Source organism: Stegodyphus dumicola, chromosome 4 (assembly GCF_044657685.1).
Source record: "Stegodyphus dumicola isolate Sdum_Otavi_A_Nest chromosome 4, ASM4465768v1".
NCBI lineage: Eukaryota > Metazoa > Arthropoda > Arachnida > Araneae > Eresidae > Stegodyphus > Stegodyphus dumicola.
This window is the reverse complement of record NC_140771.1, coordinates 98810062-98823709: the sequence shown is the minus strand read 5'-3', so window position 1 is coordinate 98823709 and position 13648 is coordinate 98810062.

Here is a 13648-nt window from a genome sequence, read left to right as displayed (position 1 = left end):
AAAAGGGGCAAGTGTTCCTACTGCTTCGGCGTTAGCCACAGTCACTAAGTCGTATTGTTTCTATTGTAATCAAAATACACATGATGTAGGAAAATGTGAGAAAACTAATGAGCAAAAAATAGCGATATTAAAACGATTATGGACGTTGTTACGATTGTTTTAAGAGAGGTCATGTAGCTTCCAGATGTAAAATGAAACTTCAACCTTGTGAGTTGTGTAATGGTTTAAATCATAAGCTATTTTGTAAAAATATTCTTCCTAAAGTGGAAGCAATTTCAGATGTTAAACAGAAAGTAGTTACAGTATCAGATTCTAAGCAGAATGTAGTTGCATCCCTGTCGTTTAACTCTGAGACTGTTTCTGAAACTGCTGATAAAGGTGTATATTTACAAACCTGCACTGTTTACGCTTCAGATACAGATAATACTAGAAGCCAAATAGTAAAAATCTTAATTGATGGTGGATCACAGAGGTCATTTCTTAGATCTGATTTGGCTAAAGAACTAAAATTAAGGACTTTAAGGAAAGAAAGGTTATATATTTATTCATTTGGGTATAGCCAAGGTAGACTAATAGAATATAATGTTCAAATTACCCTGAAAAGTATGCATTTCCCTAATGACTCAATCATTTTGATGCTCTTGTTACAGATACAATTTCTGAAGCGATCAAAAAAATTCCCTCCAAAAACATTTTAGAAATATTAAAATCAGAAAATCTAAAATTAGCCGATAGTGGTGAAGCAGCTGAAATAAAAATATTGTTAGGATCTGATTCATGTCAACATGAATCAGAACAGTTGCAAACAGGCGAAAAATGCAAACAGGCGAAAAGAAAGGAGTAACTAATAAATTATTTGCGGTGTCTTCTATATTTGGTTGGTCTTTAGTTGGATATTTAGAAGGTGATCAGTCTAGTGCCTGTATTTTTACAACTAGTGCTTCTCAGTACTTGAAGGAAGATAATAATTCAGTTAATGACTGTTTGCGAAGGTTTTGGAGTCTAGACCATCTGGGTTTAGATGAGAACGAGAATCCTGACGTTAAATCAGTCATTGAGAAATTTGAAAAAGAATTGCATTTTACTAATGGTAGATATGTAGCTCGTTTGTTATGGATATCACATCATGCAAACTTGGGTAATAATTTAGAAAATTCCAAGCGACGTCTAGTATCTTTGGTTAATAAACTAAAAAGTGATGAATGGCTTAGGGCGAATTATGATAGCATAATAAACGAACAGTTAAAAAGTGAAATAATTGAAGAGTGCGAAATTGAAAGTTGTGATGGTAGTAAAATGTATTACATGCCACATTCTCCAGTTGTAAGAAAAAATGTATCAAAAACTAAAGTCCGTATCGTGTTTGACGCATCTTCGAAGTGTAATGGGGTATCTCTGAACAATTGTTTGATGCCTGGCCCAAATTTGAATCCTTCTGTTTTGGACTTGATATTGCGGTTCAGACAATACAAACATGCGTTCTCAGCAGACATTGAAAGAGCCTTTCTCCAGACTGGAATCTCTGAAATTGATAGAGATGTATTACGGTTTTCATACTTTGATAATAATTACAATTTGAAACATTATCGAATGACTCGCGTTCCTTTCGGTGTATCATGTAGCCCTTTTATTCTGGCGTGCACTATAAAAAAGCATATAAAGAAAATAGAGTTAGAAAATCCAGATATTTTTGAGATGTTGAACTGTTCGATATACGTAGATGATGTTTTCTATGCTGCAGATTCTGTGGAACAGGCTTTTAAGTTAAGTACTGGAGCCTATTGCGTACTTAAAGATGCCGGAATGAATTTGCGTCAGTTTAATACAAATTCCGAGAAACTAAAGAAACTTTGGGATGATTGTGGAATAATTAAATCAGAAAATGAACTAAATAGTTCTTTAAAAGTATTAGGGCTTAACTGGTGTACGAGTAAAGATGTAATTTCCTTGAACATAGACAACTTGTGCGAAACATTAAATAGTTGTAGAAAAACCACAAAAAAGAAATATATTAAAGGTGACTGCTACTATTTTCGAACCAGTAGGTTTCTTGGCGACATTTGTATTACGTGAAAAATTGATAATGCAAAACATTTGGCAGTTGGGCTTAGAATTTGACGATGAAGTTCCAACTGAATGTAAGCAGTTGTGGTCCCAGTGGAGCGGTGAAATTGAAAAGTTAAAGAAATTTGAAATTTCTCGAGAATATTTCCTCGGCAAATTGAATCAAAATAAGGATATCGAACTTCATTTATTTTGTGATGCATCTATTAAAGCGTATGGTTTAGTTACATATTTTAGGTCAGTTGAAGAAGGACAGGTAGCATTCATTATAACAAAATCTAGAATTGCGCCAATAAAACAAAAACTCACACTTCCAAGGTTAGAGTTGCTAGGAGCATTAACATCAGCAATACTTGCTAAACATTTAAAAGAGCTGTTTTCAATTCATGAAGAAAATATTTATCTGTGGACTGACAGTATGATAGTGGTTCACTGGATTCATAGTGCTCCTGAACGATGTAAAATGTTTGTAAAAAATCGAATATCTGAAATACAATCATTAACTTGCCCAAATAACTGGAGACATTGTAATGGGAAGTCCAATCCAGCGGACATTTTATCTCAAAGATGTTCAGACGAATATTTGTTGTTTTCAAGATTATGGCAGTCATAGCCAGACTGGTTAGTTGAATCAGTGAGTGCTTGGCCTAGTAAATTATCGTGACAACGGAGTTTTCTGATGCTGAATTAGAGCGCAAAAAGTGTATAAATGATACGACAATACTACCGTCTATTGCAGAAAAATCTAATTCTCCGTTGAATCTTGAAAATTATAGTAAATTAATTAGAGCTATTAGAGTAACTGCATGGATATTTAGGTTTATTCGCAATCTGAAAAATAAAACTGACAAGAAAACCGGACCCTTTATAGCAGAAGAACTTTTTGCCGCAGAATTATATTTGATAAAAGAAGTTCAATATGAACATTTTTCTGGTGAAATTAATATTTTAAAGTCGGGACAGTTGATTTCAAAACACTGAAACATTTATGAACTAAATCCTTTTCTAACTAAGGAAAGAGTTTTGTTAGTAGGAGGAAGACTACAAAAATCAACTTTAAGTTTTCATGAAAAGCATCCTATAATTATTCCTTCAAAAACTCATTTTACAGATCTTCTAGTACGTGTTGCACATGAACGAGTTCTTCATACAGGTGTAGTTAGTACTCTCATGTTCCTCCGTGAAAAGTACTGAATAATTAGATATAGACAAAATGTGAAACGTGTTATAAGAAACTGTGTACTGTGTCAGCGTTATAACTCCCGACCGATGCGACAAGTCATAGCACCATTGTCTCCGTCTAGAGTGCTAAGAGTATTAATATTGTATGATAGTATATTTCTTACTGAAAATATAATCGTAATGCTACTAATGTTGTATCTATTTTATTTAATTGCTATTTTATTTAAAGAAATGTATATATTAGAAAATTTTAAGGTTGTAGAAATGTATAAGTGTATTTAAAAATTTTAATTTAATTCTGAAAAAAAAAGACATATTTCTTGTAATAATTATAGTATTTTAGTTGAATTATGATAATCTTGATTTTGAAATAATTTGTTTAATATTATCTTGAGTCATATAAATTCTTGATTTAAATCCTGATGCTTGAATAGGAATGTTATAACAATAATTCTTGAGGAAATTTACTTGAAAATTTTCTTGATACTCTTGAAACACATGGTAAATTTTACATGTTCTTGATATTTTTGTGACATTTCTTTATTACAAAACTTGAATTTGTATTGAAATGCATAATGATTCTTGAAAATAATTCTTGAAAATGTTCATGTAACACTGATAATCTTGATTGTTCTTAACTACAGTTCAGCCGGGCCCAGTGTGTAAGAAATTTTATGTGAAAATATATTTTAATCGCCAAAGAGGGCGTAAATCTTTTATGATGTATATATACTTCTTGTTCTTGGATCTGGCACCGCCAGTTGAATGTGTGTTAGGCGTGAATAAACATGGGAGTTTAGAAACCTGATTTGTAGTGTTCATGTATCTTGATGTTATGTGTGATTCGAATTAGTGTTTTTTGAACTAAGATATCTTGCAATTCTTGACAGTTAATATAATATTTTATAACCTTAGCTATATGTCTTTAGTTGGTTATAAAACCTATATTGCAAACAGATGTTCTATAAGCAACAAGAGTTACGATAATAAAGAGTTACGATAATACCTATTGCAAATAGGTAGATTATTGTAACTTTGGATCTTTTATAACTTTATTTATAAAAGATTATAATTTTGGATCTTTTGGTTACAACATTATGTCTACTTTTAAAATAAAAATAAGTAGATTGTTGCAACTCTTAATAATTTATGTGTTCAGATATGCCAATCGTAGCAATGAGAAGTGAGACTTTAGTGAACATTCTGAAGATGGTGATGATGATTAGACGATTAAATTATCTGGATTTCTATAAGACCATCAACTGGAGACAACCATTAAGTTGTAATTCCGGAATAAATTGCATCTTTCTGAAGATTAAAATTTAAACTGTAACTTGATTTGGCAGCAAAACGAAGTCAGAATTATTTGGTCTGTATTATCGATGCAAATACTACAAGCATTTCACTCCGTAAAAAGACAATACAGCGATACATCAATTTTCCTGGTTGCTTTGGCAATTAGTAACCAAAGTTGACTGCTGAGAGAGCTAAGCTATTAGTTACCTTGTAGTTGCATGATGACTTTTTTCTGCTGATAGAGACAGACTGGCAGTTCCACACGCAGAGTAGATCTTAACCGACATTGACTCAACTGATACAATTAACATTTCGAGTGTTAATGAAATGTACAAGACGTATGACTACGAGAAATCAGCTTTAAAATATACCAATTGCTTACTGTCACTGACATTGTTCTCAATGATGTTTGCAAGGTAAATATATCTAACAGTATCTGGATACTTACTAACTCACGAGCAAGCTTAGAACTAAGACATTTAATGTAAATCCTTAAAATAGCCCTCAGTAACTTATAAGATATTTTGTCCCTCCTTTCTGGATGCCTTCATGGATTAACTGTAGTACACTTGTAGCATATTCGAAAGGTCCAGGTTTGAGTCCCGGCGAAGGCACTGCACATTTGTCACGTCTCCTGCTTCAAAATAACCTAATGACTCCACAGTGGCACCCAGGCGGTGATGATGATTCTTCGTCACAAAGATTTGGCAACTGGGTTCCCTAATCCCCAGTCACTCTTTAAAAGGGAGAGTATGTAATGTATTTTCTCCTCTTTTCTGCATGCCTTCGTGGTGTAACGGTAGCACACTTGTCGCGTATTCGAGAGATCCAGGTTCGAGACTCCGTGAGGGCATTGCTCATTTTTCATGTCCCCTGTTTCAAAAAAATCCTAATTGACTCTACAAACTCCTTTGCTCATCTTCTATATGTGCCTATTGCAGTTAATATTCAAGGCGACCCTTTTCTTTGCTTCCTAATTGCATATTTTGAAATCATACCGAATACCAGTTTTATAGCAAAAGTAGTCAAGTTATAATAATGTAAATCGCTGATTGTATCTTTATCAGTTTTCCAAACGTGTATTTTTATTAAAATTTTACATTTTTGAATTCTAGAAAATTAAATATATGAATTTATTACAGTTTTGAATATTACATGAAAGTTTAATATTAACATTTTCATATGAAGGCTAGAGGCTATATTTTTATGTATTGAAGCCATTAAGTTAGATATTAAATCTGCAAGAAATAGGAAAACAAATAAACAGGGTCCTTCATTTTCTGCTCCGCATTAAATAGCAAATAGTACACTAAACTTCTTTGAAACTTATTTAGCAGTAAAATATGTGGGACATGTATGTTCCAACCCAAGGAAAAGGATAAATAAATAAAGGTACTTTAATCATGAATTTTAATAGATGATTGACATATAGTTGATATCTGAATGTAGCCGTTTCTAAATGACAATAATCAAAGAATCTGTTTAGAGATTGTAAAAAAGGTCTGATTCAAACAAGTAATATAAAGAATAGTTTCATTTGATTAGTCAATTAACGAAAAAGCTATATTCATACACGATTCCCTATTTTAGGAAGTATGTCTTCATGCAGGACTTTCTAACGTAAATAATTAATGTTCATGTTGCGAAAACCATAAAAATAAACATGTAGCCGTTTCTCATTTATCCAATCTTCAAATTTCTGTCCTTGGTATATTTTTATAAAAGGAAGTCAAAGCATATATTTTTACAGTGTCTTATTTTTTCTAAAATGAAATCTGAATCTGCAGCGAAACAATTACTTTTGTTGTAATATCAAATTTTTGAATCACATTATTTCACTGCTAATGATATTATTTCACTTTAATGTCGTATTTCGCCAAGTTAAAATTTAAAAAAAAGGCTTGTAGTGATCGATTGTGGTAACTAAACTACCCCAGTAGTAAAAAACTGTTTCCTATACCAAATTTAATGTACAATAGAAGATTATACACTAGTGCGCAAAACTAAAGAATTAGTTAGTGCGCAAACTAACTAATTCTTGAAAAGGACTTTTTGCGGTCATTACAATGAGAAGTCAACTCATTAGAAAGGTTATGCACATGCACATATCATGACCATGCCGTCAGAAGGTACGTTAGGATACTCAAAACGCGAGAAGACAGCGCAAGCAACTTAAAAAGAAGAAAGGAATGCATTCTTCTGGCAAATGAACGTGAGAGTGTCCTTGCAGTATGGCTACAAGAAAACATCAAGATACCTTCAGACGTGGTCGAATGATTGGCAAACTTGAGGAGGAGCGTAGTTTCGCGTCTGTCGCCCAAGATTTTCGAACTGATTAAAGTGTTGTTTCGCGATATTGGAAAGCCTTCCAAACGACAGGTACAACTAACTGTAAGAAAGGTCGGTGGGGTCTACTATCGGAACCAACAGTGACTGTTGACCGATATCTCACCCTACAGGCGAAAGGAGAATGAAACTAGACAACTAGCAACATTGTTTAGCTATTCCGTACGGCAACCGGAGGACAGGTGACAGGTGAGAGCAGGTCCGGATACCCGGACGGCTTACATAGACTAGTCGGGTATCGTCCGGAACCCGCAACTATCTGAAGCTACACTCCGAAAACAATACAAGGGCAAATTAAATGGCCATACAAAGGCAAAATATATATATTTCTGCATGCGAAATTAAACATTTTCCTGGCTACATCGCATGTTAACACATTGCTACACATACTCGCTACAATATACATTTCATAATATGCATTGCGTTGATCATTGCACTGTACTTAACGCACATTTACAACTCAATGCTACACTTAATACATTATATTTTGCAACATATTACGCTGAACATTATTCTTGACAATTCAACATACATTCTGAACAATGTTAATTGTTTAAATAAGAAATAACTGGATTATATAGTATATAACTTCGTTATATAAGACAGACTTAAATAAACAACTTGATACAACAGATAAATAAATTAAAAGCTCTTAAATAAAGAGCAAAATTGCACATTACAAACAGATTACACATTTTGCACACAGAAATCCTCTTTGTTTACTTTGTGCTGTACTTATAATATACAAAATACAGATTTAAGGACATAGTACAGCCCATATTACTTTTGATTAAGTAACATGTTAAAAGTTAACTGTGGGATAAATTTTGTTGTATTCTTAAAACATACCAAAAATAACTTTGTAATTAAACATTCTACTTGTTACATTGCACCTTAACATACTGCTGTATATAAAACACCCAATACACTAAAATTTTTATAATACATATTACATTGAACACTACACTATATTTAGGACACCTTACAAAACTCATTTCTACACTTAATGCACTGTGTGTATTGGCTACATATTACATTGAACATTACTCTTGATTAAATAATATAGGCAGTGGTAGTAACTCTTTGTTATATACAACATAATTCTTAATACAAAAAGCTTATAAAAAACACTGTTAGAAATACACATTGAAGGAAAAAATTACAGATTAAATTAATTGCAGTTAAAAAATTACATGTGCTAGATACATTAAATACCGTATTTACCATGCACTATACATTTCATAATATGCACGTTAACACACTACTATATATAAATCACTCAATGCACTAAAATTTACACAATGCAATAATATTTACATACATATAACTACTATAATAATTACCACTATAATATTTACATTCTGTGCTCTTGAATACATTAAGTTGTAGTACTACAGTTATAATTATTATGCATCCTGCGGCTCAAAGCATAGCTCCGCATGCTACGAGCACTTACACATTTTACCAAGATACTATACACAGTGTGCTGTACAATACATTATTCACAATACGCTGCACAATATTCTATTTATAAAATGCACATGCTTACAATATTGCACCCATGCATTAATATGCTCATTACAAATATACATAATTAAACTATTTACATTTGGATAATATTAAATCATATTTACATTTGTTTTTCGTGTTCCCAGCCTAATGTTACTCTGCGTACTGACTCAAGATTGGCTTCTTGCAGAGGCCACTGAAAACCAGTGTGCTTTGAATCTCTGCGAAATTTAAGTCTGTTATTGTGGGCTGCATAATTCTAGTCCTAGTACTTCAAGTTTGTTCATAATGCTATTGAGCTTCTTGAGATAGGCTGGCTACTTAATGAAGAAGCGTTTATAAGCAATGTCAGTATCAGAAATCCTCATGTGCCATTCTTCCGTAAGAGATAAAGACGTAACGTAATGATCAGGTGTACCTACTTCATTACAGACACAATGATCAGTTGTTGATATTTCCCTTTGATAGAAATATTGGGGAAATGGTCCGTGGCCTGTAATGAAACGGGAAAGAAAAGGGACTGAGATGAGTCGATCTTGGGAAACTCTATGGACAAAGTCATGGGTTCTACGGCCTTGCGATATAGAGCCCCATTCCTCTTGCCATTGTTGCTGCGATTTAATGCGACACACTCGCTTCAGATAAGATTTGGGAATCGGGATCTGGACATCTTGCGCACCGATATTCTTTGCAGCTTCCTTTGCAAGAGTGTCTGCATCCTCATTGCCCCTGTGGCCCACGTGCGCTTTAATCCATAAAATCTGGATGTTGCAGTCATGCGCATTTTCTTTGAGCAGGCATTGTATATCTGCTATGAGAGGTGATGGATGGAATGGATCACGAAGAGCAAAGGTTGCCGACTGACTATCTGAGAAAATACAAACTTCTTGGTCAACAAACTTCATAGCTGTTGTTATAGCCTGGCGCAATGCTACTGCTTCAGCTTGGAATACCGATCTATTAAGTCCAAGGTATCCTTTCCATGTTTCTAAGACTTTATCATGATAATGAGAAATAAAAGCGCAGCCTGCCTCTTCGTTGATTTTTGAGCCATCAGTAAATATGCTGATGGTATTTGCACCGCCTGCGTCTCTTACCCGTAAATCCTGAGACATAGAGGTATGGGCACGAATGCCCAACCCATAACTAGCGGAATGAACTTTGAGCTGAGAATTTTTGTTCTCAAAGTCTGATGGTACAAATGTAGTTCCCTAAATGAGGCTGACTTCCTAAGAAGCATGACAGTAGAGACAGTTGCCTCTTGTAGTGCGGCTATTGGCAGAGGAGTAAGTCCAGCTAGAACCGCTGCCGCTGGTGTGGCCGTTGTCCTGTACGTTTTCGTGATAGCAAGGACGAAAGGTCGTTGGATGGTATTAAGTAAATTCAATTTTCTCGCAGTCATGGGTAGGGCCCAAATAGCTGCCCCATACAAAACTATTTTTTCCACTACCGTCTTGTAAATAGTCTTGAGGATGTGGGGTCGTAATCCCCAATCTTTGCCCTGCATATTTTTAATTCTAGTCGCTATTCTTGTGGCTTTGACCCTTTGGGCTTGCAAGAGAGGAATCCAAGTGAGGTTTTCATCCAAAACGAGGCCAAGGAGTTTTAATTCCTTGACCCTCTTGACCGTCACTCCTCTTAGCTTGATGCACGGGTTCCTTATGATAGTTTGTTTAGGCTTGTGAAATATAATGTATTTTGATTTATCCTGTGATATTTTTCAGTGCAGAGGTTGTCAAAGAGCGAGATAACCTCGCTGCAGTTTTTCTCCAATTCGTCCCTGCTGTGGTCTCGAACGATGAAAGTGACATCATCTGCAAAGGTTGTCTTTGTATGCGACGGCCAACGCGCATTCAGTATGGAGTTAAATGTGAGATTTCAGAGATCTGGTCCTGCGCATGAGGACGGCAGCATGCTGGTTATCTTCTTTGATCTTTTGAACTTCATCTTTAACAATGTCAAGAGCGTTAAGAGTGGAACGGTTCTCCCTGAAGCCAAACTGCGCCTCTGAGATGTGGCCAGACAACCGGAGGACTTCATAAAGGTGGCCTATTCACCTGCCAGGCTAAGCGCTGCATACAACTGGCAACAGCCTATCGGCGGCATCGTATATAATAGTGTAGAGAAAACGAAGACAAGCACGTCATCCATGGAATCACGTCCTCTTTACCGATGAAAATCGTTTCAATCTGACAAACGATTCTCGGCGCCTGTTGATATTAGGACACGCTTTCACCCCACTAACATCAAAAGAGATCGTTGGAGTGGTTATGCTTATGTGGGGACATTATGATGAACGAACGAAAGAAGCCCCATATTTTCTACAGAGATTCACTTACGAAGATTGTTACTATGGCAAAGTTATCCTTTCCCAGGTGCATCTTTTCCGGGGTGCCACTGGTCCCGACTTTGTTTTTATGAATAGTTATGCACGGCTATACAGAGCTCACTGTTGAGGACATTTTGGAAAGTGAAGATATACACAAAATGCATTGGTCAGCGTGCTCCCATTTTTAAAATACCATTAAACATGTGCGTGATACTTTAGGCAGACACCTGGCGGCATGATCTTACATTCCGGGGAGCAATGGATGTCTGAAACAGGTGCTCCTTACAGAATAAGAGCTCTTTTAAGACTGTTAGATAATTTGGTGTTAAGTATCGACAGATGATGCACTTAGGGGAAAGCAACAATTGATGTTGGGGGAAGTTAACCACTTACTAAGGCTGCTTGGTTTATTGTCCTTTCTCTTGGCCCACCAGCGGCCGAGTGGTAAAGTCGCTGAGCACTGGTAGTTCGGTCCGAGGTTCGAATCCCGCGAACGGGCTGGCTGCATGGGCGTTTTCGTGGTTTTCCCCATGTGTAACGTGTATACGAGCCAGTTTCCCTTAGAAAGTCCTCCACGAAGGCATCCCTCCCCTTAAGCAGATAGCCCTAGTGTGCTTTGCGATAATTAAATACACACCTTTCTCTTGTGTAGACAGTTTTCTATACCGACGCTATTCTTTCAATAGACGCTTTTTCCAGCAAATCAAGTCACAGCAAATTAAGCCAGTTTCTACGCCTTCAGTCTCTTTCGGCCGCGTAGGACCAAAAGGAAACTTTTAGTTTTGTGCACCGACAAATTTGTCTTTTTGCCTGCTGGCCGAACTTCTTGTTTTTGCGCAGAAATTAATTTTAATTGTAAAATCGTTTTTAATTGCTTAAACTATTTTTTGTATTTTATGTTTTTATATGTCTTTCAATTTTAAATGAAGATATTTTGAGTTTTGCCTTGCTGCGAAGTAGAACTGAATTAATTGAATGAGAAATATATATTTAACGAAATTGGAGAAAACAAGTGCTGCGTATTAGCAGCAAATATTGTCGCCAGTCTGATTCGGACAGAAGAGAATGTTTACGAGTACGCATTAGGTAATCGACTCTGAATCGTCTGTGAAAAACTGTTTCTTTTTTATTTGGTTAATTTCTTGATATATTATTTTAGATTTATTATAGTATTTGGATAGAACATGTAGCAATAATTAGATAATTCTTCAGATGATATAATTTTTGTGCATTTTGAGTTATAAAATGAATGAAATGTAACGCTGTTAAGTGAACCTAGCTCCAGAGAGTCGCTATGGTAAATAAACATAGTGAATTTTAGAGTGCATTTATTCTATCGTGGTTTATGCGCTATCGACGAAGTAGAATTCGAAAAGTTTAAATGATATGCAGGAAAATATGCGTATAATTTAATATTCCGTACAAGTAAGTCAAGTGGTGTACACATCAGATTTTTTTAAACTGCTTTATTAAGACAGTAATACGGTTCTTATACTAAGCATGAACTTAGTAGACTTCAAAATTTGAGAATTTACGTGGATGCATCGGAAATAAAGCAAGAGGAAAAAATAATGCAAAACATTCAGAACAGAAATAAACAGCTTTTTTAAGAATAGCTATGTTGACTTAACATTGTAAGAATTAATACCCTTATGATATAGTGGCCAGGATATCAACCAGATAATTTGAAAACCCGTATTCGATTCCCGGCGACGCCATAGTGAATGTTTTCAATAAATATCGATTTCTCTATGCAGTGCATGTTTTATTCATTATTTGTAAGTAACATCACAAAGAAAGCCGAGACAAATTGCATATTGCATTTTCTTGGCTTATGGATCAAGTGCAGAACATCAAACTGCTGGCTAGTTATAACTCCTAATCAACACGTCTTATCTTATTGTGAAAGTGTCCATGATGTCCTTGGAATGAGCTGATGTTTTGTGTTGTTAATTAGGCTGACAAAGAATACAGTAATAAAAATGAGGTAAGGTAGCGGAACTCGATGTTGAGATAAGCAATATGCATTAAGGTTAAGATATTTAACCGCAGTATTTCCATATTTCATAAATTAAATTAATAATATCGCTACTACATTAGCTTATTCTAAATCTAAACACTATATTACTACTCTACTTGATATTTTAACTCTTAGATTAACAAACTCCGTAGTACCGTATTTACTCGCATAATTCCTCTCCTCGCGTGTTTTTCTTTTAGCATTTTAGCAGAATGCTATGAATATGTTTTTTAATATTCGCGTAGTTTTTCCCTTACTCAAAATGTTCAGAAAACGAACTCCACTAAATGTTAAAAATGATTTGACCACTTAGTGATTGTTTGCGTCTTGCTAGTTGATTTTCTGAGCTTCAAGAAAACGGAGATATCTAATGCTCATGATTATGCTGAAGATCACTTAACTTGGGAAAAGAGACTGAACAATGACTAAGAAGATGATAACGTGACGATGTCGACGACTTTCAAGGTGTAACAGACCGCACAGATAGTTAAAACAGCATTGAATAATTTGAGACCGAGGGAATAGCGGTGAGTTAAAATAAGAATACTAGAGTTAAGCTGCAAGAAACAAGAAAGAAGACTTCTTATTAAATATTAATGATGTTAATGTTACCAGGTAATCTTATGGGAATGTAGGTTTCTTTTAAATACATAATACTGTGATAGCTACCAGCAGTTTATCTATGGCTATATTTTTATGCTCTTACTGTAACCGCATCTTTCAGAAATTAAATTATTCGAATAATTTTCACCTCTAGAGTTTTGTATGAAAACATTTATGGAAATATGCCAGTAAATACTGGATTTCAACACTTATAAGCAATTTCACACGAAGAAAGCGCTTTGTGTTATACTTTGAAGTTCGCTTTCCTATCTGATATTTTCTGTTGCATTTTTAAATAT